The sequence below is a fragment of the Symphalangus syndactylus genome, chromosome 2 (genome assembly GCF_028878055.3).
Source record: "Symphalangus syndactylus isolate Jambi chromosome 2, NHGRI_mSymSyn1-v2.1_pri, whole genome shotgun sequence".
NCBI classification, from domain to species: domain Eukaryota; kingdom Metazoa; phylum Chordata; class Mammalia; order Primates; family Hylobatidae; genus Symphalangus; species Symphalangus syndactylus.
Genome location: NC_072424.2, coordinates 143,371,550 through 143,395,872, shown reverse-complemented (window position 1 = coordinate 143,395,872; position 24,323 = coordinate 143,371,550). Strand labels below are relative to the sequence as shown.

At 47.2% G+C, this 24,323-nt stretch overlaps 1 protein-coding gene and 1 long non-coding RNA gene across 2 annotated transcripts in view; both read left to right on the top strand.

Annotated features, from left to right (window-relative positions):
* Nucleotides 1-24,323, top strand: part of PDE10A (phosphodiesterase 10A) — a 667,471-nt gene that overhangs the window by 76,880 nt on the left and 566,268 nt on the right. The window lies entirely within an intron of this gene.
* Nucleotides 17,454-19,768, top strand: LOC134733569 (uncharacterized). Its single transcript, XR_010117156.1, has 2 exons — nt 17,454-18,836; nt 18,905-19,768. It is a non-coding gene; the product is annotated as an uncharacterized lncRNA (long non-coding RNA).

Below are 24,323 nucleotides of genomic sequence, written 5' to 3'. Positions count from 1 at the left end.
TTTTGTGTGTGGGGGTTTTTTGTTTGTTTGTCTTTTTTTTTTTTTTTTGAGACGGAGTCTCGCTCTTTCACCCAGGCTGGAGTGCAGTGGCGCAATCTTGGCTCACTGCAGGCTCCGCCCACCGGGGGTTCGCGCCATTCTCCTGCCTCAGCCTCCAGCGTAGCTGGGACTACAGGCGCCCGCCACCTCGCCCGGCTAATTTTTTGTATTTTTAATAGAGACAGGGTTTCACCGTGTTAGCCAGGATGGTCTCGATCTCCTGACCTCGTGATCCGCCTGCCTCGGCCTCCCAAAGTGCTGGGATTACAGGCGTGAGCCACCGCGCCCGGCTGTTTGTTTGTTTGTACCTGAAAAAGTATAGATTGTTAGCTGCCACTTGGGAGCACGGGCTGTGTGCTGGGCACTCTATTAAATACTTACTAGACCAGTCCCAGTGCTTGCCAGTCCCATCATATCTCTGACCGTGCATATCAGGATCCCCATTGATCAGATGCTGAAACCATGGCTTAGAATAGCTGCGATGAAGCTGAGCTGCGATTCAAACCCAGGTGGGCTTGATTCCAAAGTCAACATTCTTTCTCATTGGCTTTGCAAAGTACAACACTCTAAATACACATTAGATTTTATTCACATACTTTGGAAATTTTGTTTGCATTTTTAACTCCAGTTTAGTTATAGGATTTTATAGTATATTGAGGGTGGGGTGGAAATGGAGAAATTGAGGAAGTAAATTCATTTTACTGGGAGCTAAAGCTTTATCCCCTTTGTAGAACTAAATTAGACTTTTAAAAAATCTCTTGCTTTTAACACCCCCAAGATGTTATTAAAAGAAACTTTCAATTATAGTTTTTATTCTGGCAGTATTGTTTTTAAACTGGCACGACACTATATATATGAGTTGCCTTGTGAATCTTCCAAACAGAAAGCACTGTACTTTGCAGATTTGTCAGCAGTTTATTTAGATGCGGTTTGACTATCTGATGAGCCATCACAACATTCCCATCTGTTCGTCAGGGAGGGAGTTGGAATGTAAACAGATCCAGGCACTGTTTTCTGACTGCCTGAGTTTTCTGGCCATCTTGTCTACCTTGTCACTAGCATCCTATTCATTAAAGCCTCAGCACTCTCTTGAGTCCTGCTTAACACTGGTCAGCCCCATCTCTATGTCTCCGCACCCAGATATGATTGCTGCATGTCATCACATTGCATCATTCATGCCACATGTGTTTATTGAGCATTTACTTTATGCCAGGCACTATTCTAGGCACTGGGGATACAACAAAGAACAAACTAGAGTAAAATCCCTGAGCCTTGCATTCTAGAGGAGAAAAGAGAAAATAAACAAGATACATCTATTTTTAAAAATATGTTGAGAGTGATGGGGGCAGGTGTTTGATGTGGGAGCAAGCCTTGTTGAGACTCAGGGAGAGGGCATTGTAGAGAGAAGGAAGGAAGGAAGGAAGGAAGAGCAAAGGAGCCCTTTGGAGGGGAGGTTTGGGTTTGGTGGAACAGCAAGGAGTTGGGTGGTAGGAGAGAAGCGAGTGGGGGGAGATTTGTCAAGGTGGGCTTGGGAGATGAGCACCCACAGGCCATGAAGGCTGGTCTAAGGCATTTGGCTCTGAGCTAAGTGAGAAGCCAGAAGAGGGACAGTTCTCACCCTTGGGAAGCCCTTGTGCAAGGCAAGAGGGGCAGGTGAGAAGCTGCCTGCAGGCCTGGCACCACCCGGGGAGGAGCAATTCGCTTTCTGATGCTTCCGTCTGGAACCAATGGGGCAGCCAGTTACATCCCTCAAACCCTACTATAAATGCCTTGTTTATGTCACTCTCAGCCACCTCTATGACGTATCAGGCCATTGCTTCAATTATTATCCTGCAGCCATAAGATGCGTAAAAACAGGAAGCCATTTTCTATTGTATCTCCTATTTGCCCTAAGCTACGGTGTCCAAGTCCAATGGACAGCAACTAACACAGCGAGCAATATAAAAATGTGCTGTAACTTTTTACAATTTCTTATCTAAGTGGCTCCCATTGCCGGCTCAAGACCTGCCCACAGAGTACTCAAAACCCAAGGTAACTTCGCGGCCTCTCTCTTTCCCTCCTTTCTTCCTTTGTGTGGCACAGCCCCAGCCAGGGGCCCTGGGAGTGTGTAAAGTCAGGCTCTTCAAAGTCTGCAGTGCAGTTCCTTTTCCCTGGACTGATGTGGCGCCTTCAATTCCTCTCAAATCAATTAAACCAAGTTTGACTTTTGCGTTCCAGTTTTTTTTCAACATTTCCATGAATTACCAAGACACGGCTTTCTACAGAGAAGCACCTTTCTCCAGATCTTCATTGCCATTTTGGACACACAACTCCAAACCCAAAATGTGTCCACTGGATCAACCCACAATACAAACAACTGCTTTCTAAGGAAAAGCCGAGTTTCTAGGAGGTGGCCCACTTCTGAGGTGTCCTTAAGTTCACAGGCTGCAGTGGACAGTGTGTGGTGGGTGGAGGAAGATGGCAGGTGAGAAATGCAAGGAGATTCACCACAGAGCAGCTTTCTGGTTTCAGCTGTTCTAGGGTGCCATGGAAAACACACCTCTTGACAAGGCTCCACCCTGGAGATCTACTACTCAGTGAAAAGACACATCCCATTCACTGACTGGGATGCTGGAGTCCCCACGTTCTGGGAAGAGGTCTATCTTGGCAGGCTGCCTTCCCTCTGGAAAAGTGGCATCTGAAGTGCCCCCTCCTCTGAGGATACAACACGGAATTGGCAGGGGGACACCTCCAGCCTTCACTAGACTTGCCTTGGTGTTATTGCACCCAGCCTGTGCATTCAAGGTTCCCGGCCCCCGTGCTGGGTTGGATGTGGATTCTCTTTGGTATCCTCTGCTGCTGTGAATGGAACCCACATTTAGAATAAGCAGCTCCCAGCAAAATTGAGTACTCTGTGATAACTTAAAGCCCCTTTCTCTTTTCTCCATGTTTCTCCAACCCAACGGTAGCCCAAGACATTTTAGACTGCCATTGTGGGTATTGTTTATGGACTGTCTCCTTTGGGAGGCACTTCCTCATTCTCTAAGAAGAAACAAAACAAGACACAAGGCCCAGCCTTCTCGGGTGTGTGAAGTCCTGCGTGGCAGCCCTCGCTGGCTCTCTGCAAACAGGGACAGAGCCCGACTCCGTCCTGTGGCTTCATTTCCATTCCCCTTGCTTCCTCGTAATAATTTTTGTGAAGATTATTCTGGGCTGCAAAACTAGCCTTACTTTTCAAAGTGTTCTTGCTCCTCCTCTCCCAAGCATTTGCTGAAATAAGAGGTTCCTCCGGGTTTTTGGAAACATATTCCTCAGTTCCTGACTTGACTCCAGAACGACACCTGTTTAAAGTCCACCCTCTTCTTCTCTGGGTTTCCAATGTTGTCCTAAGTCTTGAGGTGTAGTTTTTTGTTAGTTCTTTCGTTGGTTTAAGTAGCAATGACTGAAGTCTGTTCTCTCTAAGAGCTGACTACAATTTTCTCTCTGCCTCTGAACAAACTATTTTGCAGAGCCAGAGGTGTCCAGGCATGGCCTCAGCCCTCACCCATGCTGCCCTGGGCATGGCCTCAGCCCTCATCTGTGCTGCTCTGGGCTGTTCCACGGTCCTTTCCGCACTGCTGCAGGGAGGCCCATCACTGGTCTGGGGCGTCCGCTCCTCCTGCAGGGTGCTTTGTTCCTCCTACTTGCTGGATTCCACGAACCACGATGGCACTCAGGTCTGGGCAGCACGCGAACCCCTGACACCTGCCTGAGGAGCAGGATGATGAGGGGGAAAAGAAGCTGAGGCCACGAACTTCAGGGCGGCCAGTGACTCTCAGCCCAAACCTCAGGGCTCCCCTTTGCAGAGTCTGCAGAGAGAGAGTGCGGCTCCCGCTGTGCAGTGCACGGAGAGTGTCTCTGAAGTGACTCGCACCTGATTCCAGTTCCAGCAACGCGAGGCTCCCGGGAAGTGCAACTGCTCTCTCGGAGGGAGGCTCTCACTCACCCCTCACACCTCAGCCTCTAGCATATACTTATGCCCCTGGCCTTCCGCACTGGGAACAGTGTTACCCACCTCTGGGGAAAAAGATGTGGTGATGGCCCGGATCCTGAATCTCTCACCCAGGACCAGTGAATCCTACAACCATGGCCGCAGGCCTGCACTGCACCGGGACTCTGGGCGATGGAGCCTTGTGCCTTGCAGCCAGGGGTTTGGCCTCATCACCATGAATAGTCTCCTGCTACGTATAAGCCAAGAAGGCTGCTTGTCCTGATGAGTTCAAAACCTAGTTGAAAATATGCAGAGGGGTCCTCCTAACACAAGACCCTGCACTGTGATTGCCTGGTCCATAAAGAAAGGGTTGAAGTCCCAAGACAGAGCCCTACCTCACAAGACCTGTCCAGCAAGGACAGGGCTGTGAACACTGCATTCCTTCCTTCTGCAACCCAGGAGCGAAGGCCGTCTTGGATATTAATTTACTTACCTGGACTCCGATATACCATGTGACTTTGGTCACGTTACTTCACCTCTCTTAGCAATAGTCTCTTTACTTTTTGCAACCCCGGGACTGGGCTCCTTCAGTGCTTCTTAGAACTCCTGATCCTAAGGGAAAGGATCTGACCTTTAGGCAGCGTAAGGGTTCTCTTTCCTAAGCACCTCTCCTATTCCAGGCTTTCTCTGTTCCATGGATTCCTTTTCCTCCCCATGTGTGCATTCTTTGGCACCTGCCAGAGGACCCCTTCCCAGATGTTTCTTCCACCTCACCTTCCCATTATTTCCATTCTTTCACCTTGCTTTGTCCTAATCTGACTTTCTGAAGCCATTATCTATTATTTCATTATAAAAAGTCCAGCTTGGGACCCACCAAGTTAATTTCATGGCTGATTATTGGTTTGAGACCTGGAGTTTGAAAAACATTGCCCTACATGACCTTGAAGGCCAAGTGCATCACCCCTGTCATTCGAGTGGCTTTGGCACCATGGGTTCTAGGACAGGTCCTTGCAGAAGGCAAGTGGTGGAGAAGGGAGAAAGGATCCCAGGACGTGAGTTCATAGAAGGCTGGGAAAAGTGTGAAATGGTTTTATGCTGTGAAAGCTAAATGGAGAGCTTCCTCCTTTCCACAGTGCCCTTGGAGCAGTACTGGCCGAAGCACTTTGTGACAAAGAAGGGTCTTATGTGACTTTAAGCTCTTCTCCAGGAGTCCACTATTCCAAGATGACTGGCTTTGCCACCAGTCTCATGTGGGGAAAGAAGGAAGGGGGGAAGGAAGGAAGGAAGAAAAGGAGGAAGGGAGGAAGGAAGGAAGGAAGGAATGAAGGAAAGGGAAGGGAAGGGAACGAGGGAAGGGGGAGGGGAGGGAGGGAGGAAGGAAGGAGTGAAGGAGGGAGGGAAGAAAGGAAGGAGAGAGGGAGGGAAGGAGGAAGGGAGGGAGGGAGGAAGGAAGGGAGGGGATGAAGGGAAAGGAGGGAGGGAGGAAGGAAGGAAGGGAGGAAGGAAGGGAGGAAGGGAGGAAGGGAGGGAAGGAGAAAAAGGGAAGGTAAAAAGAAACAAAGAAAGAAGAAAAAATTGTTTTATAAAATAACACATCTTTTCCGAATTACAAGAACGTATACTATTACTTTTATGATTAGATTTGTGTCTAGAACTAGGTAAGGTTATCACTGCTTTGTTTTTAAACCTGGCGTTTGGAAAACCCCACGTGCTGTCACTGCTGCGTGCAGCCTTTCCAGCTCCAGGCCAGCATCATTAATATTTGGATTTTATGAATCTTCAGCCTCGCAAGTGTTTAATAGTCACTCTCATTCTCTGGAGGCTGTTTGTTTTTTTTTTTTCAGTTAAAAAAGTATTATATGCTTACTGCAGATAATTAGAGAAAAAGAAAGAATTTTTAAAATTACCATGTAAATGGCAATTTAAAATATATAAACCTATGTATTTTTGATCTTTAAATTCATATATGTATATACATATGTGTTTTAGACTCCTTACAAGTATAACCATGCTATCGACAGTTAATAAAAAGTGTTTGTTAGTGAAATTAATAGATATGGACAAGATTCTTAGTGATTATTAAAGAAAGATGAACACATATAAAAGAACGAGATTTTTAAGGGTTGAATGGCTTTTAATTGCATGTATGTAAACTTAGGCTAGGAATAACAATTTAATATTGTCTACTAATTTAAACAATCTGTACATAGACTTTGTAGACATAAATATAATAAAATTTCATTTATTTATAATACAAAATTTCATTTCTCCAATATTTGAAGTAAATTTCCTGAATTGGTTGAAATTAGTAAGGTTTTGGTATGAAAAGATTACTTTTGTAAAGTTAAAGAAATCACTTTATGTAGTTGAATGGCTTTGGCTCTGCATAACGATTCTTTACAAACATCTACGTCTATGGTAGTTTGGAGACTGGAGAGTGGTGATGTTTCCTTGTATACAGTAAATAACAAATTCTATGACACAAAAGCTCATAATTATTAAATAATGAAAGACATGAAATATCTAAAAATGATAAAAGAATTTAGGCAAATATGACACAAGAGCTAAAATAACAAAGAAAACTCAAATCTATTAATTAGTAGACAAATTACTTTTGGTAGACATTGTTCAATGAAAGTCTTTGAATGTGACCAGTTTTATGCTGCTGATAAAAAGAAGTAGAGTTGAATGTGACCAATTTTATGCTGCTGATAAAAAGAAGTAGAGTTGAATGTGACTCACACTGGATTTGAATCTTTCTGAGTAAGATTCCATGGTTATCCACAAATGCAGTACTACGCGAACACAAAAACAGCAAATGAAATTAATGGAAACTGAGACATTCTAACTCAGAGAAATGTCAAATATAAAAAGAACACTTTTCTTACATTTACATTTGTTTGTTTAATATTCTAAAGTATAGGAGATCCTTGCCCTCCAAAAAAACTTGCTGCCTAGAAAACCCTCCTTAGAAGGATTTGACCCAAATGAGGGGAAAATATTGTACCATAAAGAGAGAAAAAATATTGAGTGAGACTTTATTTTGAAAAATTAAAGTTAGTGATTATATTTATAGTCTAAGAAATTAGGTATTAATTTCCTGTATGGGTTGATTCTTAAGTTTCTTTTTACTCTTGGCCAATGACCGCTCTTCATTGTTTATTGCAAAAATAGGATCAATCATAGAGACTTCCTTTTCTCTTTCCCAATGTAGGCCCATCCAGACCCATGGAGGTCTCCACATCTCCCTTCCCCAAAGGCAGATGCGATGGTCTCACCCCAACACAGACCAGCCCCTCCACTGCTGCTTCGGATTCCGTCCCCTCTCTCTTCTCAAAGACTTTGTCTTGAAATTACCCTGCTCTTTACTATACCACCAATTATTCCCTTTATACTTGGCCATTCCCTTCAGCATTAAAAATTCTCTCATATCTTTCATCTTTGGCATAACAACCCTCCTACGTCCTATAATTCTCTCCAGTTACTGCCTTACTCCTCTGTTCCCCTTGAAACCAATGTTTCCATCCCCACTTCCTCAGCTGAGATTCTCTCCTTGGCCCATTGCAACCAGGCTTCCATCTCTCCGCTCCAATGAAGCTATCCTTGTTATGGTCCCCAGGGGCCTCCTTCTTGCTAAATCCAGTGGCCATTTCTCTGCCTTCTTCTTGATGCCCTCTTCTTTTCCATAGGTGACTGCTTCTACCTTAAAGCACCCTCTTCCCTTGGTTCCTAGGATGTCTCATCCTCCTGTTTCCTCCTGGCTATTCTCCATCTTCTCTGTTGCTAAATGTTGGAGTAGTCAGCCTTTTTTTGTATCTACACTTTCTCCCCAGGTGATCTCATCCAAAGTAATGGCTTTAATCACCTTCTTTATGAAAATAATTCCCAAAATGTTACCTCCACCTTTTATCCTTCCAACTTCCAATGAGTAGCTGCCTGTTATACAACAGTTTCCTGGACCTATGCACATGGATGTCTTATTGAAACCTCAAACTCAATGTGTCCAAAGGAGAAATCTTATTTGCCTTCCTCCAATTGTCTTTTCTGTCTCCTAGTCTCAATATGTGGCCCCAAACTCCAACCAAAACTCTCTCATTATTGATCTCTCACTTCCCTTTACCCATCACATTCAAACCCTAAAGAAGTTCTATCAACTTTACTTCCAAAATGAATCCTAAATTCATCTACTTTCCTCCATCTTCGCTAGTACTAAACTAGTTCAACTTCTAAGAAAATTAGCCTTCCTCCTTGTTCCACTACAGTGTAGTCAAAGCAGGCAGAAAAAGTTTTTTAAAAACTGAAACCATATGAAACACCATTAATTAATATTCTCCAATGAGCTCCCAATGCAGAAGAATAAAAATTCGAACTCCTTACAAAATTCTGTAAAAACCGAACCCCACCTAACTTACAAACATCCTATTACTCTCCTTTATCATCCCTCAATTTTAATTAGGAAGTAAAGCAACAGGACTTGAAAAAGAGTTAAATGTAGGAGACGAGGAAAAAAGTGTCAGCAGTGACTTCCGTGTTTCTATCTTGCTCAATTTGTAGTGTTAGTAACAGTAATGCTGGCTGCTGTAACAAATAGGCCACATATAAAAGGCTCAAACACAACAGAAGTTATTTCTGGTTCACATAACAGTATAAAATGTGTGTTCCTGGTCTGGGCAGCTTTCCCTCATGTACCCAAGACCTTTTCTTCTGCAGCCTCGCCTTCTCCAGGGACTCACTGTTATCTGTGTCCAGACTGTGGAAGGATGATGAGTGTGGAGAAGACATATCTGCCCTTCAATCTTGGCCCAGAAACAATGCTGATACCTCCACTTACATTCCACTGGCAAGAACAGCCCGTGGGCCACACCTGGAATGGGAAGGATGGCGAGGAAATATCACTGCTGGTGGGTAGCCACTTCCTAGAACTTCCTTCTTTAGATGGGCTCACAAATTCCAGTGGTCAGCGAGTCAGCGCTGCCACAGATAACCATTCTTTGAAATAAGGAATGCCGAAGAGAGCCAGTTCTGTGAGGGAGTATTGGGAGTTCACACCATATCAAGCAAGAGCAAAGAGAGGAAGTATTTCAGGGTGCACCGCCTATGCATGTGATGCCAAAAGCAACCCACCAACTGGGATAAAAAACAGTCAACTGATCATTTGACCTTGAATCCAGAAACACCAATCAAAGGAAAACACTCACTGCACGGCAACCGGCTTGCTGCTTGCTCATGTTTGCATTACATAAATCCAGCTGAGGAAGCAAAGGTTCAAATCATGGCATCTGTTTGCAGATCTCTGAGAAACAAGGGCTGTGGCCAGAGGAGTGGATGTGCAGTCAGTCAATATGGGGTGGGCTTTTCTGAACAAAGATTCCGAGAAGACCATGAGCTTGTCAGACAGAAATGTAATCTGCATATGTGATCCATGCAGTCCTATGTATAGATTGCATATACATATACAAAATTTGTCTTTGTTTTTATTCAATTTGGAAATAATTATTGACCACGATTTCCTACAGCTCACACAAATGAGGTAGGAACAAAGGTGATCAATAGTTAATAATGGACTGGGACTGTTTGAAAAGCAACTTGGACAATGGAGTGAGTAAATATCTCTGGATACTCTGACCTCAATCGTGCATATCAGATCAGCTAATGTCTGTTGGATAATTTTATGTGACAGGGCTGGGCTTAGTCATGGGGACAAATAAATGAGATGAACAAAGAAAATGAGAAAAATAAAATCTTCTTTTTTTTTTTTTTTTTTTTTTTTTTTTTGAGACGGAGTTTCACTCTTGTTGCCCAGGCTAGTGCAATGGTGCAATCTCAGCTCACCATAACCTCTGCCTCCCAAGTTCAAGTGATTCTCCTGCCTCAGCCTCCTGAGTAGCTGGGATTACAGGCATGTGCCACCACGCCTGGCTAATTTTGTATTTTTAGTAGAGACAGAGTTTCTCCATGTTGGTCAGGCTGGTCTCGAACTCCCGACCTCAGCTGATCTGCCTGCCTCAGCCTCCCAAAGTGCTGGGATTACAGGCATGAACCACCGCGCCCGGCCATGAGGGGCATTTTGTAACAAGGCCTGAGCAGCCAGATGCGAGGCAGGGGAGCAGGGGAGGTAGAGGCAGCCCACGTGAGACCCGGAGCCCTGATGAGGACCTGGGCTTTGTTCTCTGTGCTGCAGGCGCCACTGGCTGTTTTAAAACAGAGGAGAGAATGGTCATTTTTAATACTTTAGGTGAATAACTGTAGAAAGTGAATTGAAGACATACTGGTGTGGAGCTGGGCATAACAGGAGAGGTGCCCCTTTTTGCCGCGTGCCGTGGAAGTTCATTTGTTTAGCTAGCCTTGGGGGAGCACTGAGTTCCTGCCGGGCGTCGAGCCGGGAGCTGGAGACGCCACAGAAACAGGGCCGGGTCCTGATAGATGAGGGGCTTCCAAGTGGGTGAATGCTTCGTTGTGGAATCATCAAAGCCTGTTCGTGGAGAATTCAGTGGATGTGTCCACGTGGAGGCCGAGGTGGAACGTGCTGCTGTCTACAGTGCTTTGTCCCACGCAGCCTGGGCTCTCCCTCTCCTATTACTGGCTGTGCACGTGACCGTGACCTACAACTAGGCCTTTTGCTCATGAAGAGGGTGCCCAGGTCTGGTTTTAAACACAAACTTGCTCCTGGCTTCAGTCAGGGGCCTGTTTTCATTTGTTTGGTTAGTTCAGGGAACATCGTATATTTTGCTGTGTAATTGTCACAGTGGCATCCAGGAACTGTGAGAGTATGTTGGATAGATGTGAAGCCTGCAGTTATCCTTTATAGATTGATTATTGAATTTGGCCTCGAGCTGGAGCCTAGAAGGGAGAAGTAAACTTTGTCTCTGATTTGTCCTGAAATCCTTTCTCTGTTACCAACCAATTATAACCAGTACTCACTGGGTTTGGAAGAAAGGTGTTCAACTACAATCTCTCCTTCTTTACAACTAGGTGTATGTACACATGGGGGTTGGAGACAGACAGACAGAGAAAGAGAGAGACAGAGAGGGACAAAAGAGAGAGAGGGAGATGATGTGTGCCCACTGGTCAGATGTCTTTTATTTTTATTTTTATTTTTAGTTTTTTTGAGACAGAGTCTCGCTCTGTCACTGAGGCTGGAGTGCAGTGGTGTGATCTCAGCTCACTGCAACCTCCACCTCCTGGGTTCAAGCCATTCTCCTGCCTCAGCCTCTGGAGTAGCTGAGATTACTGGCACCTGACATCATGCCCAGCTAATTTTTGTATTTTTAGTAGAGACAGAGTTTCTCCATGTTGGTTAGGATAGTCTTGAACGCCTGACCTCAAGTGATCTGCCTGCCTCGACCTCCCAAAGTGCTGGGATTACAGGCATGAGCCACTGCGCCCCACCCAGATGTCTTTATTTTTGAATGATCTGACTGGACAGACCTCCACGTGTCTCTAGAACAGAGAGCACATCTCCCTGCCCCTCTCTTTCAGCCCCCATCGCCCTCACAGGGCCAGGGGCAGGAAGGCCCACTAGATGTCGCTGAGGCTGTGAGGGCACCAGCGAACCTGTGGGAGCCTCGCTTGCCTCCCCTGGCCTCATGGCCTCCTTGGCTCCTGGCAGCAGGACCCATCAGATATCCCTGGCCAATCAGCCCTCCTCAGTGGATCTCTGAAGGGCCAGTGAAAATCAGTGTATGGGGAGATTCAAAAAGAAAAGGGAAAAAACAGGTTGCTGAGCAACCCAACTCCGTAAGCAGAGGGAGAGGCTATTTTTACACCAAGAAGGTGGCTGCAGTTGATTCTGTAGCAACTCCCAGGAGAGCAGAGCTCTGCCTTAGCCAGGGTAGGAGTTACTGACAGCCCAGGAATGAACCCCAGGACGCAGCACCTGGTACAGCCGGGCCAGCGCACACAGCTTTGGGTCACGGGTGCCAAGGCCCCAGGCACCTCCCTTTAGGGCTCAGATTGAATGTGACTGCTTTAGAAAGGATTCCATGTTCAGTCAGTCGTTCAGCATGCCTGTGCTGCTTCTGCATAGCACTCACCTGAATGTGTAATTATAAGCGTATTTTTGTGATTTTTGCAAAACATCTCTCTGCCCACTAGCCTGGAAGCCAAGGAAGGTAGGCGCAATGACAGTCTCCATTCACCACTGTACATCCCAGCCCCTAGCCCATCCTCTGGCCCAGTGACTCTCAGTCAATACTCAGGGAATATGTGAAAACAATGGCTGAATATTAGTGTGATGGCTCTGATCTTATTAAATGTCAACTCTAGTCAAAGTGTGGGAAAGAGTACTATGATCTCAACAGTTTTTCTTTAACTTGCTACCAGAAGTACCTTTTCTTTAAGTTGCTACCAGAAGTACCTTTTCTTTAAGTTGCTACCAGAAGTACCTTTTCTTTAAGTTGCTACCAGAAGTATCTTTTCTTTAAGTTGCTACCAGAAGTATCTTTCAACAATAAAATACCTAGATTCTGGCAATTACTGAATGAGGATCATCCCCCAAATTAACCAGTATGTTTGCATTCGTACCACAAAAGTTGCTGGTCTCATTGTTATGCCAGACACTCTTCTGGATGCCAGGGAAAGATGCACAAATGAACAAATCCCCTGTCCCCATGGAACTCACATTGCCTCCATGGGAAAAAGACAAAACCAACAAGTGAAGGCAGGAGCTGCCGGGAGGCCTCGATGGGGTCCCCGAAGGCCTTGGGATCAGATGACTTTTGAGAAGAGACCAAAAGAAATGGGGGAATGATGCACGCAGACATCTGGAGGAAGAACCTTCTTGAAAGGCAGAGACCCTGAGGCTGCCGTAGGGACAGCAGCACGTGGCCGAGTGAGGAAGGCAGTGCGTTGGGATGGAGCAGGGAGGAGGCAGCAGCCAGGTCGTGGGAGGCCTTCCAGCCCTGCCATGCCATAAGGAGACAAAGAATGGAGAGGAATGACCTGAGGGCTGAGTCTGGGAGCAGGTGCCGTCCAGTGTTTAGGGGAGGGGAGGTTGGGAGGGTCCCAGGGAGGAGAATGAGAGCGTCCTGAGGTGTAGACGCCCTCAGGGTGTGGGATTCCCAGGAGGTAAGGGACAGCTGTGGCACAAGGCTGGGGGGTGAGGATTGGATTTGACCACATGCTGATCTCCACAGGAGCTGTTTTGATGGTGGGATCACAGCACGGGAGTGACGAGGAAGAGATCCCCAGTCTCCAGGTTTCTTGCTTTGCTCTGTGCCCTGGAGTGGCCTGTTCATCTTGGAGTTCCAATATGGACTTCGAGACCTAAAGGGTGGTGCCTGGCACCTTGGCACCATGACCCGAGGCTGTGCTCGCTCACCAGGCTATACCAGGTGCTGCGTTGTATGTTTCATTCCCAGGCAGTCAGGAGCTCCTATTCTGGTTGAGGTGGAGCTCTGGTGTCCTAGAAGTTGCTACAGAATCTACAGCAGCCACCTTCTCAGTGTAAAAACAGTGAGAGCTTAGTTTATCGCTGTGAAGGAGATAGGAGGCAGCAGGGGGATCTGGGCACAGCACTAAGAAGACTGGACTCCCATTTCTGGCAGATGGCAACTCATGGGGGGTAGAGGGGGAGTAGACCCTCCCAGGGCAAGGTAGGAGGGGGAGACAGAGGGGAGCCCTGGCCTCGATGTGGGAAGCAGCTTGTACAAGGGGGTGAGTGACAGGGGCTGATGGGAGCGGCCGGAAAGGACGGCACGGGGCGCCTGATGGTGGTAGAGCCTGCAGGTTCTACTACTGGGTGGACATGAGGTGAGAGGTAGGAGTTAAGGAAGACTCCAAGGTTTTAGCCTAAGCAGCTGGAGGAAAGCACAGCATTTCTGGAAATGAAGCCCTCCAGTAGCTACTGTGAGGCTTCTGGGGATGTACTGGGAAGCCATTATCCTGCATCTCACTGGGGGAGAAAAGGCACCCACAGGCACATCCTGAGCTCACCTGCAGTGTGTGCCAGGATTCCCAAATGACACGTCGGAACTCCAAGATGAACAGGCCACTCCAGGGCAGGAAGCAAAGCAAGAAGCCTGGAGTTGGGGCAGGAGGGCTGGGGGGCGGGTCTCATCCTTCTCACTCCCCTGCCATGATCCCATCATCGAAACAGCTCCTGCCGAGATCAGCACATGCTCAAATCCAATCCTTACCCCTCAGCAGTGTGCCACAGCCATCCCTTCCCCTCCAGGGACCCCACTCCCTGGGGGCGCCTGCACCTCAAGACGCTATCATTCTCCTCCCTGGGACCCTCCCTAGGACCCTCCCTATCTAACCCACCCCACAAATACTGGATGGCGCCCACTCCCAGACTCTGTCCTCAGGTCATTTCTTTCCAATTCTTTTTCCCCGTATGGCATCCCGCCCCTGGTGTTTCATCCAGCCTCAAGTCTTTAAAGACAGTCTACATACAAGGGCCTCCCCAATTTCTGTGATCATTTAGAAACTCTCCTCTAAACTCCACTGCCAGGACCCTGGCCACGTGGCCACTGTTTCCACCAAAGCACTTCCAAACACTGCAGGTTCACCTTTTCTCCAGGCAGTTTGTTTAGTGCTTGGACACCAGGAAATTCTGTTTGCTTTTCCATATTTTTTTTCAGTTCTACAACCATAAGAATTGCCCATATTTTTGCCCAACAGACTGTTGAGTGCCTCAAGATGGCTATGAAATCTCTTGTTAGCTGTCTCCTCTATAAGGATTCTCATGATTTTCCAGGCACTTAAAATATTTACTAAGGCCAGGTGTGGTGGCTCATGCATGTAATCCCAGCACTTTGAGAGACCGAGATGGGTGGATCACTTGAGGTCTGGAGTTCAAGACCAGCCTGACCAACATAGTGAAACCCCATCTCTACTAAAAATACAAAAATTAGCCACGTGTTGGCTGGGTGTGGTGGCTCACGCATGTAATCCCAGCACTTTGGGAGGCCAAGATAGGTGGATCACGAGGTCAGGAGATCGAGACCATCCTGGCTAACATGGTGAAACCCCGTCTCTACTAAAAATACAAAAAATTAGCCGGGCGTGGTGGCAGGTGCCTGTAGTCTCAGCTACTCGGGAGGCTGAGGCAGGAGAATGGCATGAACCCGGGAGGCGGAACTTGCGGTGAGCCAAGATCGTGCCACTGCACTCCAGCCTGGGCGACAGAGCGAGACTACGTCTCAAAAAAAAGAAAAAAAAATTAGCTGGCATGTTGTGGTGGGCACCTGTAATCCCAGCTGCTTGGGAGGCTGAGGCATGAGAATCACTTGAACCCGGGAGGTGGAGGTTGCAGTGAGCCAAGATCATGCCACTGCACTCCAGCCTAGGCGACAGAGCAAGACCCTATCTCCAAAAAAAAAAAAAAAAAAAAAAAAAATACTGAATATGTATTACATATAAAGCATTGTGCTAGGTGTTTCAGTTACTAAAATGACAGCCATGGAAACTGTCCTCAATATCTCACAGTTTAGTAGGACGAAAAGATCTGTTATATTAGCTGGGACAAGGTGAAATGGCTTCGACAGAGTCCCGACAAGAGGACAGCTCCAGCAAGACGCAGTGCTGGTCCGGGAGGTGTTTGGGTGGGTGCTGGGCTGTGCGCCAGAGGGTTATCAAAGCCCAGTTCCTTCCCGTCCTGTTCTCACCATAGCCCAGGCAGGATGTGGCCTTTGCTTCTGCAGTTGAAGCTGGGTCTCTGCCATGTCGAGGCTCAGCTGGGAGAGTCGAATCCAGCCAGTGGGTGCAGAGGCCTGGGCATGGTGCACACCACGCTTGTTTCTGTTTCTGTGGCAGAAACAGTCAAATCCCTGGAGGTGGGATTGTGCAATCTGCTCGTGTGTCCAGAAGCCAGGACCGGGGGAGGATGGCTCTGGTGGACAATTCATCATCTCCACCATTGACAGGACTGAGGAGCCCGGAATGAAAGTGCTGAGGACACCGAGGCCCTCACAGGCAACACTCTAGCCACCCACGGGAGCAGGAGGTTTTGGTAATTCAGGAAAGACATGCATGAGAGCAGGAACTAGGGGTGGGGTCAGGACTTCGGCACGTGCAGGCTTCGCAAGTCTGAGAGGACTGTGGCAAAGGCCAGGACAGGGAAAGGGATAAGGAAGGCCTTTGTCTTACGGAGTGAGGACTTTATGAAGAGGGTGATTCATTTCCCAGGGCTGCTGTGACAAAGGGCCACAGCCAGGTGGCTTAAAGCAACAGAAACGTTCCCTCTCAGTTATGGAGGCCAGAAGTCTGAGATTGAGGTGGGGGCAGGGCTGTGTTCTCTCCAAAGCCCCCATGGAGGATCCTTCCTCACCTCTCCCAGCTTCTGGTGGCCACAGGCAGTCCTTGACTTGGGGCTTCTCTGCCCACGTCTTCACAGGGTGGCCGTCCTCTGCATCTGTGTCTCTGTATCTCCATGGCCTTCTCCTCATGTCTGTCTCCTCTTCTTATAAGGACACCTGTTGTACCGGACGTATCCCTGATGGAGTATGACCTCATCCTCACATCTGCAAAGACCCTATTTCCAAATAAACTGGCATTCTCAAGCACTGCAGTTAGGAGTTTAACATATCTTTTACAGGGACAAAATTCAACCCTCAACAAGAGGACAGTGGACATTAGGTAGGAAGGATGGTTAAGAGGCAAACCTGTACTGAGCCAGGCTGAGTAGTTCAGACTGTGTTCCTTAGGCCAGTGGCTCTCAGTCCTGGCTATTTATCAGAACTACCTGAAAAGCTTTTGAATATGCAGACATCAGATTCTACCCAAACGTACTGAATCAGTCATTCTAGGATATGAAACGTTTAAAGCTCCATGGGTTTCTAATACTTAACCCGGGTAGAGAGCCACTGCTCTGGCTAATGGGGACCTCTTGAAAGGTTTTTATTTCTTGTGGTATCAGTTTTAGGACAGCTTGCAGCTTTGAACAAATATACTATAAATAATATTATCGCATAATATTATAACATAATATGAACACATATTTATATGCATTTTCTAAGTTTCCATCCTAAAAGGTGACCCTTTGAATTGAGAAGAATCCTCAAGGTGCTATGTGGCCAGCCCTGTGCTTGGTGGGAAGACTGCTTATCTTCTCCATGTGCACATCCTCGGGGAATGTAGTACAGGGTTGTGGTCCTTCTCCAGGAGCCAGAACTGCTCTTGGTTCCCCGTTGAGTTTGTGGTCTATTAAAACTCCCTCCCACATCTTTTGCACACGAAGGGCTATAAATCTAGGTTTTCCCTCTCCACCACTTGTGCAATTGATTTTTTGGAGCCTGAATGCAGGCCTTGACTTATATGTCTGTTTAATTTCATCTTGTGGTTTCAGCCAAGTGTCCTGGCCTGTCGAGGCCTTCTGTAGTTTGAGTCTGTCATTTTTCGCGTTAGCGCCATCTCATAAATTTGTCATCTGCAGATTGGATCAACATATCTTCTCAGGCTTCACCAAATCACTGAAAAACCTGCTACCATGTCACAGGAGAGATGTATGATATTCCTCCACAGACGGCTGTCTTTCGGAAAGCACTCTTTGGGAATGTAGTTCCTAAATCAGCTGTCATATTGAACAAACACTCAATCAAGCCATATTTTATTCTCTGAGCACTCTTTTGAAACTTTAGTCATCCAGGAAATGCTGCAAATGCACCACTGGTCCTTGATGGACATGCCAGGAAGAGCAACGAGGGGAGACAAGGTGCCCAGGGCCATGAACACATCACTTGGTCTGCACTAAGAGAGTTCCAGCCACAGATAAAGAATCTTCATTGCCAACTTTGACCTGAAAGCAATGACTGGGTCAACTAAGCACCCTGTGTTCGTTACTGAGAAATAAATTCAAAGAGCTAACATGGCACCATCTTGGAAGCCAAAAGCTAAAAAAAAAAAAAATGTTGTTGCAATTCAAACTCCACTTAAGTTCTATCAAATACCTGGACTGTTCAATCCCACTAGAAACCTTTACTGAACCCCTGCTATATATTTAGCAGGCTGCTGGGCACTTGAGAATATACGAATATGTGGGTATCTGGGAAAGGAAAGGCATTAGGAATGTGGGATGGGGTGACCAGAGCCCTAGCTGCCCTGCTGTGTAGATGCATGAGTGAGAAGTTCAGCCTCCCTCCCAAGCAGACACATCTGCTTCAAAGGCTAGTGCTGCCGTTTACTGGCTGTGTTTCCTCCGTCAAGTTAATTAACTTCTCTGAGCCTCATTCCAGCCATTAGAGCTATCTTAAACTATATTCACATTCTGGTTAAATGTCGACAATAAATAGAATCCTAACTAACAAGACTGTGAGAACAAAATGAGAAGCATGAAACAGCCTAACTTAGGAGAGTGCCTAACACATAGTAAGTGGTCAAGACAGCAACTTTTCTAGGAAAGCCAAGCAACTAAATTTAATGTGGACCAAAAAAAGGGCATTCGCAGGGCAAGGGGCAAAATCTGAAGAGTGACTATACAGTCATTAAAATTGCTGTAGCGATGCATATTTCCTGATTTTGATAACTGCGCTGTGGTTATGTATTATTTCAGGAGGCTGGGTGAAGGATACATGGGAATGCTTTATATAATTTTTGCAACCTTTTTGTAAATGTGTAACTATTGAAATGAAACATCAACTCCTTTCATGCATGTGTCTATTCCACCCCATAAAAGTTTAAATCCTAACTGGGGAGACAGCAGGTGTGAACATGAGACCATCCCAGAACAACAAGAAGAGGAGGTTGTGCGGTGCCAGTGCTCGCATGGGTCAGAAAGGGTAGGAGCTGAGGGAGCCACAGACCTTCTAGAACTCCCTGCTTAATGCCTCGATTCCCCTCAAGTTCATGGTCAGCCTTCCCTTGGACAGAATGATTGCCCAAGACCCTTTTTACTTGATGGAGACAACAAGTTCATGGTCAGCCTTCCCTTGGACAGAATGATTGCCCAAGACCCTTTTTACTTGATGGAGACAACAGTGCAATTCCCCCCACTATTCCTGGGGAGGGTGAGGCATGACACTCCCAGTGCAAGAGGCTGAGAGACATGCTTCAGAGTGGGCTGCTGAGCAGCAAAGGTGATGGTGAGTCAGGGCAGCGGAGGGAGACACGGCCACTCACAGGGGACAGAGGAGCTGGGAACACAAACATGGAGCTCTAAGCCCTGCAGAAGGGACACCACAGCTGGGAGTCCAAGGAGAGCGCATGTACCCATGCCTTGGGGAGGCTGCCATACCTCCAGCATGCCAGCTGCCATGACACCTCCTGGTAAGGACAGACAGTCACAGGGCTCACACGCGGTGGCCAGGCTCAGCATTCCCTTGGCTTTTCTTGCCACTGAGGGCACTGGGCGGAGCAGCCCTGCGGTGGTCTGATGTGGAAGGTCAGTAGATTCTCTGTGGCCATGTCCACTTTGGTCAGAGAGTGCTGGGGAATGAAGAGGGGTGAGTCCAGCCTTCTCTGGAGTGGTCCCTTGTGGACTGTTGTCCATGACCTCCTCCTGTGTCACTCGAACTCTCACCTCATGGTCCAGGAAGGCTCCTGCTTTGCACCTTCAACTCCCATCTCCCTCCATCACAGTGGTAACAAGAAGTTACCACTGGAATTTTCTTTGGAACTGAAAGTTTCTGTGGGCAAAAGTCCAGCAGCTTCTGTTCAGAACATGTATAAATATTTTTTCCTTCTTCACCTCCCTCATGGATATTTTATGCTTGGATCATGTATGGTCAGTGGGGGAGAATCGAGTTTTACTAGGACTTCCGATGGGTGAATACTGGCAGCTGCAAAACTCCATCACATTAAAAAAAAAAAAAAAAAAAAGTCCAAGGTGTTTTCTCCATACAAGCACAAGAAACCCCATTCAGAGTCTGTGATTACGGGGGTGATCAAGAAGGTTATTAATAACCAGAAATAAGGGTCATGCCTTTTGTTGCCGGAATAGAGATGAGACACGCTGTAACTACTGTTTCAGCTATGTGACCTCTGATTAACTAACCTAGAATTACATTACAGACGCCTTGAATTTTATTTCCAGTCAACGAAGAAGAAAGAAAAATAGGAAGGAACAAGAATAACAATAACAACAACAAGGGATCCCACCAGGATCCCTTGTTCTAGTCTCCTACGGCAGCCTGGAGTAGGACTGTGACCAGGACCTGCAGCCACCTAGTCCCCTGGTGGCAGGGACAGGCAGCACGCTCTTGAGGTCAGGTTGCAGCCAGTGTCCCAGGCTGGACAGGGGCCCCATCAGAGACCCCTGGTGAGGTTACCATGAGGTTTCCAGGACTCTGAGGGGCTGGTTCTCCCTGGCTGAACCTGGGAGGCTGGGAGATCTGACTCTGTAGCAGCAACCACTCGGGGACAACTCACCCCCAAATGCAGGGAAATGGTAACAGGGCTGAGTGACAAAGAACACCTGGGCCCTGGTGACACCTGAGCCTCAGACCAATCCACTGCTGAAGCTTATCAGTTACATGAACTTAACCATTACGTGAGCCAGCAAATCCCAAATGAGATGCAAATACAGAATGATATCATTTACATGTAGAATTGACATAAATGAAAGCTACTTTCCAGATGTTTGGAAAGGCCCTTTGAAAAATCTGCAACACTGGACAGAAATTCCAACCCTTCAAGGAACGCAATGGGTGACAACGTGATCAGAATGCACAGAGGGCTCAAAATCCTCTCTACGGGCTTCAACCACGAGTCTCACAAAATGTTCAGGATCTTTCTGTTTTAAAAAGGCAGTCTACTAGGTTGTAAGGTTGTGGGAAAAATCATTTGTTATCTTGTAGAATTTGAGAGAGTGGAGACCAACCTGGGCAGGGGATAATGAGAAAACCTAAAACACTGCTCAGACCTGTCCTGCGCTGGAACCACAGTACGGATCCCTTTAGTAAGACAGAAATTACAGCCTTTGTTTCTTTTGTAACTTGAAAGTTAGAACAGCTCTTCGCTTCCAGAAGGAGCTCTGTATAAAGTGATAAAGACCTACTGGCCTTATATGGCCGCCAAACCCGTATCTGTTCCTTTAACCCTCTCACCGGGAGCCTGTTCTGTCCTTCACCTTTCTAACGCTGTAATTTCTCAGGGAAAAGCAGGAACGTCTTTGCGCCTACCTGGGACCCACTGAGAAATGTAGGGACACAATGGGGGCTTTCTCTACCTGCCTAGAGGAAGAAGAATGACTTGTAACTCTGGCGGGTAATGTTTTTGTCATAAGGAGAGGGTCAGTGGGTGCTGACAAACTCAGCAGCTTCTAATGAGGTCCACACATACTCAGGAGGATAAAAAATTGAGGATTTAAGGCATGAGTTAAACAGCTAAAGCCACTGTCGCAGAGGGCAGTGATTTATTGTTTGTCATCCTTCTCTCTCTTGACTATCTAGCGAACACTTTCCATCTTAAAAAAGTAAAAGCTATTGACAAGGTCAGGCCACCTTCCTGTCTTCCTCCGCAGTGTGGTCTTTCCAGTGATTGCTGCCATCAAGTGGGAAAGAGAGAAACAGTAGGCTCCGCACGTGGGGAGTTTGGGGGTGACTTTTTATTTGCATGATGACAACACAGAGACCCTAGTTTCTGTCTAAATGACTCTAAATGACATTCAGCTAAAGTTACACAGGATGAGGGAGGAGTGAGGGAGAAAGTGAGGAGTGAGGGAGGAGTGAGGAGTGGGGGGGGGTGAGGGAGGAGTGAGGGAGGAGTCAATGAGGAGTTAGGAATGAGAGAGGGAGGAGTGAGAAGTGAGGGAGGAATGAGGAGTGAGGGAGGGAGGAGGGAAGGAGGGAGGAGGGAGGAGGGAAGAGGGAGAGAGGGAGGAGGAGTGAGGGAGGAGTGAGGAGTGAGGCAGGAGGGAGGAGTGAGGGAGGGAGGAAGGAGGGAGGGAGGAGTGAGGAGTCAGGGAGGAGTGAGGAGTGAGGGATGAAGGAGGGAGGGAGGAGGGAGGAGTGAGGAGTGAGTGAGGGAGGAGGGAGGAGTGAGGAGTGAGTGAGGGAGGAGGGAGGAGTGAGGGAGGGAGGAATGAGAAGTGAGGGAGGGAGGAAGGAGGGAGGGAGGAGGGAGGAGTGAGTGAGGGAGGAGGGAGGAGTGAGTGAGGGAGGAATGAGGAGTGAGGGAGAGAGGAAGGAGGGAGGAGTGAGGAGTGAGGAGTGATGGAGGAGTGAGGAGTGAGGGAGGAGGGAGGAGGGAGTGAGGGAGGAGTGAGTGAGGGAGGAGTGAGAGAGGGAGGAGTGAGGAGTGAGTGAGGGATGAGTGAGGAGTGAGTGAGGGAGGAGTGAGGGAGGAGGGAGGAGTGAGGGAGGAGGAAGGAGGGAGGAGGGAGGAGTGAGGGAGGGAGGAGTGAGGAGTGAGAGAGGGAGGAGGGAGGAGTGAGGGAGGGAGGAAGGAGGGAGGAGGGAGGAAGGAGGGAGGAGGGAGGAATGAGGGAGGAGGGAGGAGTGAGTGAGTGGGGAAATGATTGCTGCAGTCCTCAGCCTCTCGGGTTTCCTGCAGGAAATCTTCCTGTGCTGTGTTAGTCTAGAGGGTCCATAGAGTTTCCGAGTAGAGTCACAGTCCTGTCATGGAGGACACTTGAAGGGCAACAGAAGGAGGATTTCTGAGATTGGTATTTTTTTGCTGCCAAGAACAGGAGAAGCCTAGGGAAGCTCCAGTTTATGCTCATTTTCTAACGTGTGCCTGGATGGAGTTAGCAGCTCTAATATATCCCCTCAATGATGGCAACTCCATCAGAAAGCTTGCTGGGTTCCCTGAGTGCAGATGTAAGCCTGGAGATATTCCCCCGTGAACCCGATGGTGTGGCAGAGCCAATGGCTTTTCTCCTTTGGAAGCTGGCACAGTTCACCAAGAAGACTGAGAACGTCCTTGCTTAGGGAGGTGTTGCGTATGAGAGTGCAGACTGGGAAACAACTAGCAACAGCGCATTTTGTAGAAGTAACAATGTGTGCAAATAATTCATTATCTAACTAAGGCTTTCTCTCCTTCCTGCTGGCACCTGCGGTCCATATTCCTCCATAGGCAGCATGACACCATGATTTACACCATAGAGCCTGCATGATATCAATCCCAAGGGGCAAAAATGTGGTTCTAGGGGTAGCAGCAAAAATATTAGATACTACCACGGTTTGTGGTCCTCTAAAGCTCAATGCTTCCCAACAAAATGTTACTTCTTAGTTTTTAAGTTCTGTCTTTGGATTCTCTTGGGTAACCCATAGGCAGTATTGATACTCAGTTCGTAAAAGATGCACAGAAAGTATGCAAGATCAGGAATTTTAAAAACTAAGGTAAATAGATGGCTGTGATTGCAGGACTTTTGATTGACTGCCTGAGCTCTGCCATGTTCACAGGTGTGGATGTTTGAATTATCTATGTATTTGGCCAAGGTTCATTATATTTTCTAAATCTGAAAACTGATGTCTTTCAAATACTCAACTAGTGAATTCCTATCCTTCTGGAACTCTAATTAAATGTGTGTTCGACCTATCACTTTATCCTCCGTAACTCTCACCATGCTTTTCAATGTTCTGCATTTCTTAGGCTCATGCATTTTTGGAATGATTGCTCTGAGCCGGACACTGTTCAAGGCACTTGGAAAACATCCACAAACACAACAAATAAAAATCCCGGCCTTGATAGAATTTACATTCCCACAGAAGGCAATAGGCAACCGAAAAAAAGCAGGCCAGGTGTGGTGGCTCACACCTGTAATCTCAGCACTTTAGGAGGCTGAGGCGGGTGGAGCATGAGGTCAGGAGATCGACACCACCCTGGCCAACATGGTGAAATCCTGTCTCTACTAAAATACAAAAAACTACCCGGGCGTGTTGGTGCACGTTTGTAGTCCCAGCTACTCAGGAGGCTGAGGCAGGGGAATCGCTTAAACCTGTGAGGCAGAGATTGCAGTGAGCTGAGATCACGCCACTGCACTCCAGGCTGGTGACAAAGTGAGACTCCATAAAAAAAAAAAACAAGAAAAAAAAAAAGAAAAGCAAGCATAGGTAAATGAAATGGAAGATTGGAAGGTAATGAGCTGTACTAAACTGAAAAAGGTAAAGCCAGGTGTGTGGTTTGGGAATGCTGGGATGGAGGGGTGAGCAAAGGTGATCAAGGTAACCTCTTTGAAAAAGTAAGTTGGAGCCAAGACTGTCAGAAGGCGTGTGAATTAGGCATATAAATAACTGGTCTCAGGCAGAGGGAACAGCCAGTGCAAAGACCTTAAGGAGCGAGCATCCCTAGCACGTCTCAGAAACAAAGAGGCCAGCATGACTGAAGGGAAATTGATGAGGAGAGGGAATGGAACAGGGTGAGGTCAGAAATGCAAAGAGGAGGCAGATCAGGTAGGGCCCAGTGAGCCATTGAAAGAGCTTTGTCTTTTCCACTGCTTGTAATTGTTCAGAGAAGT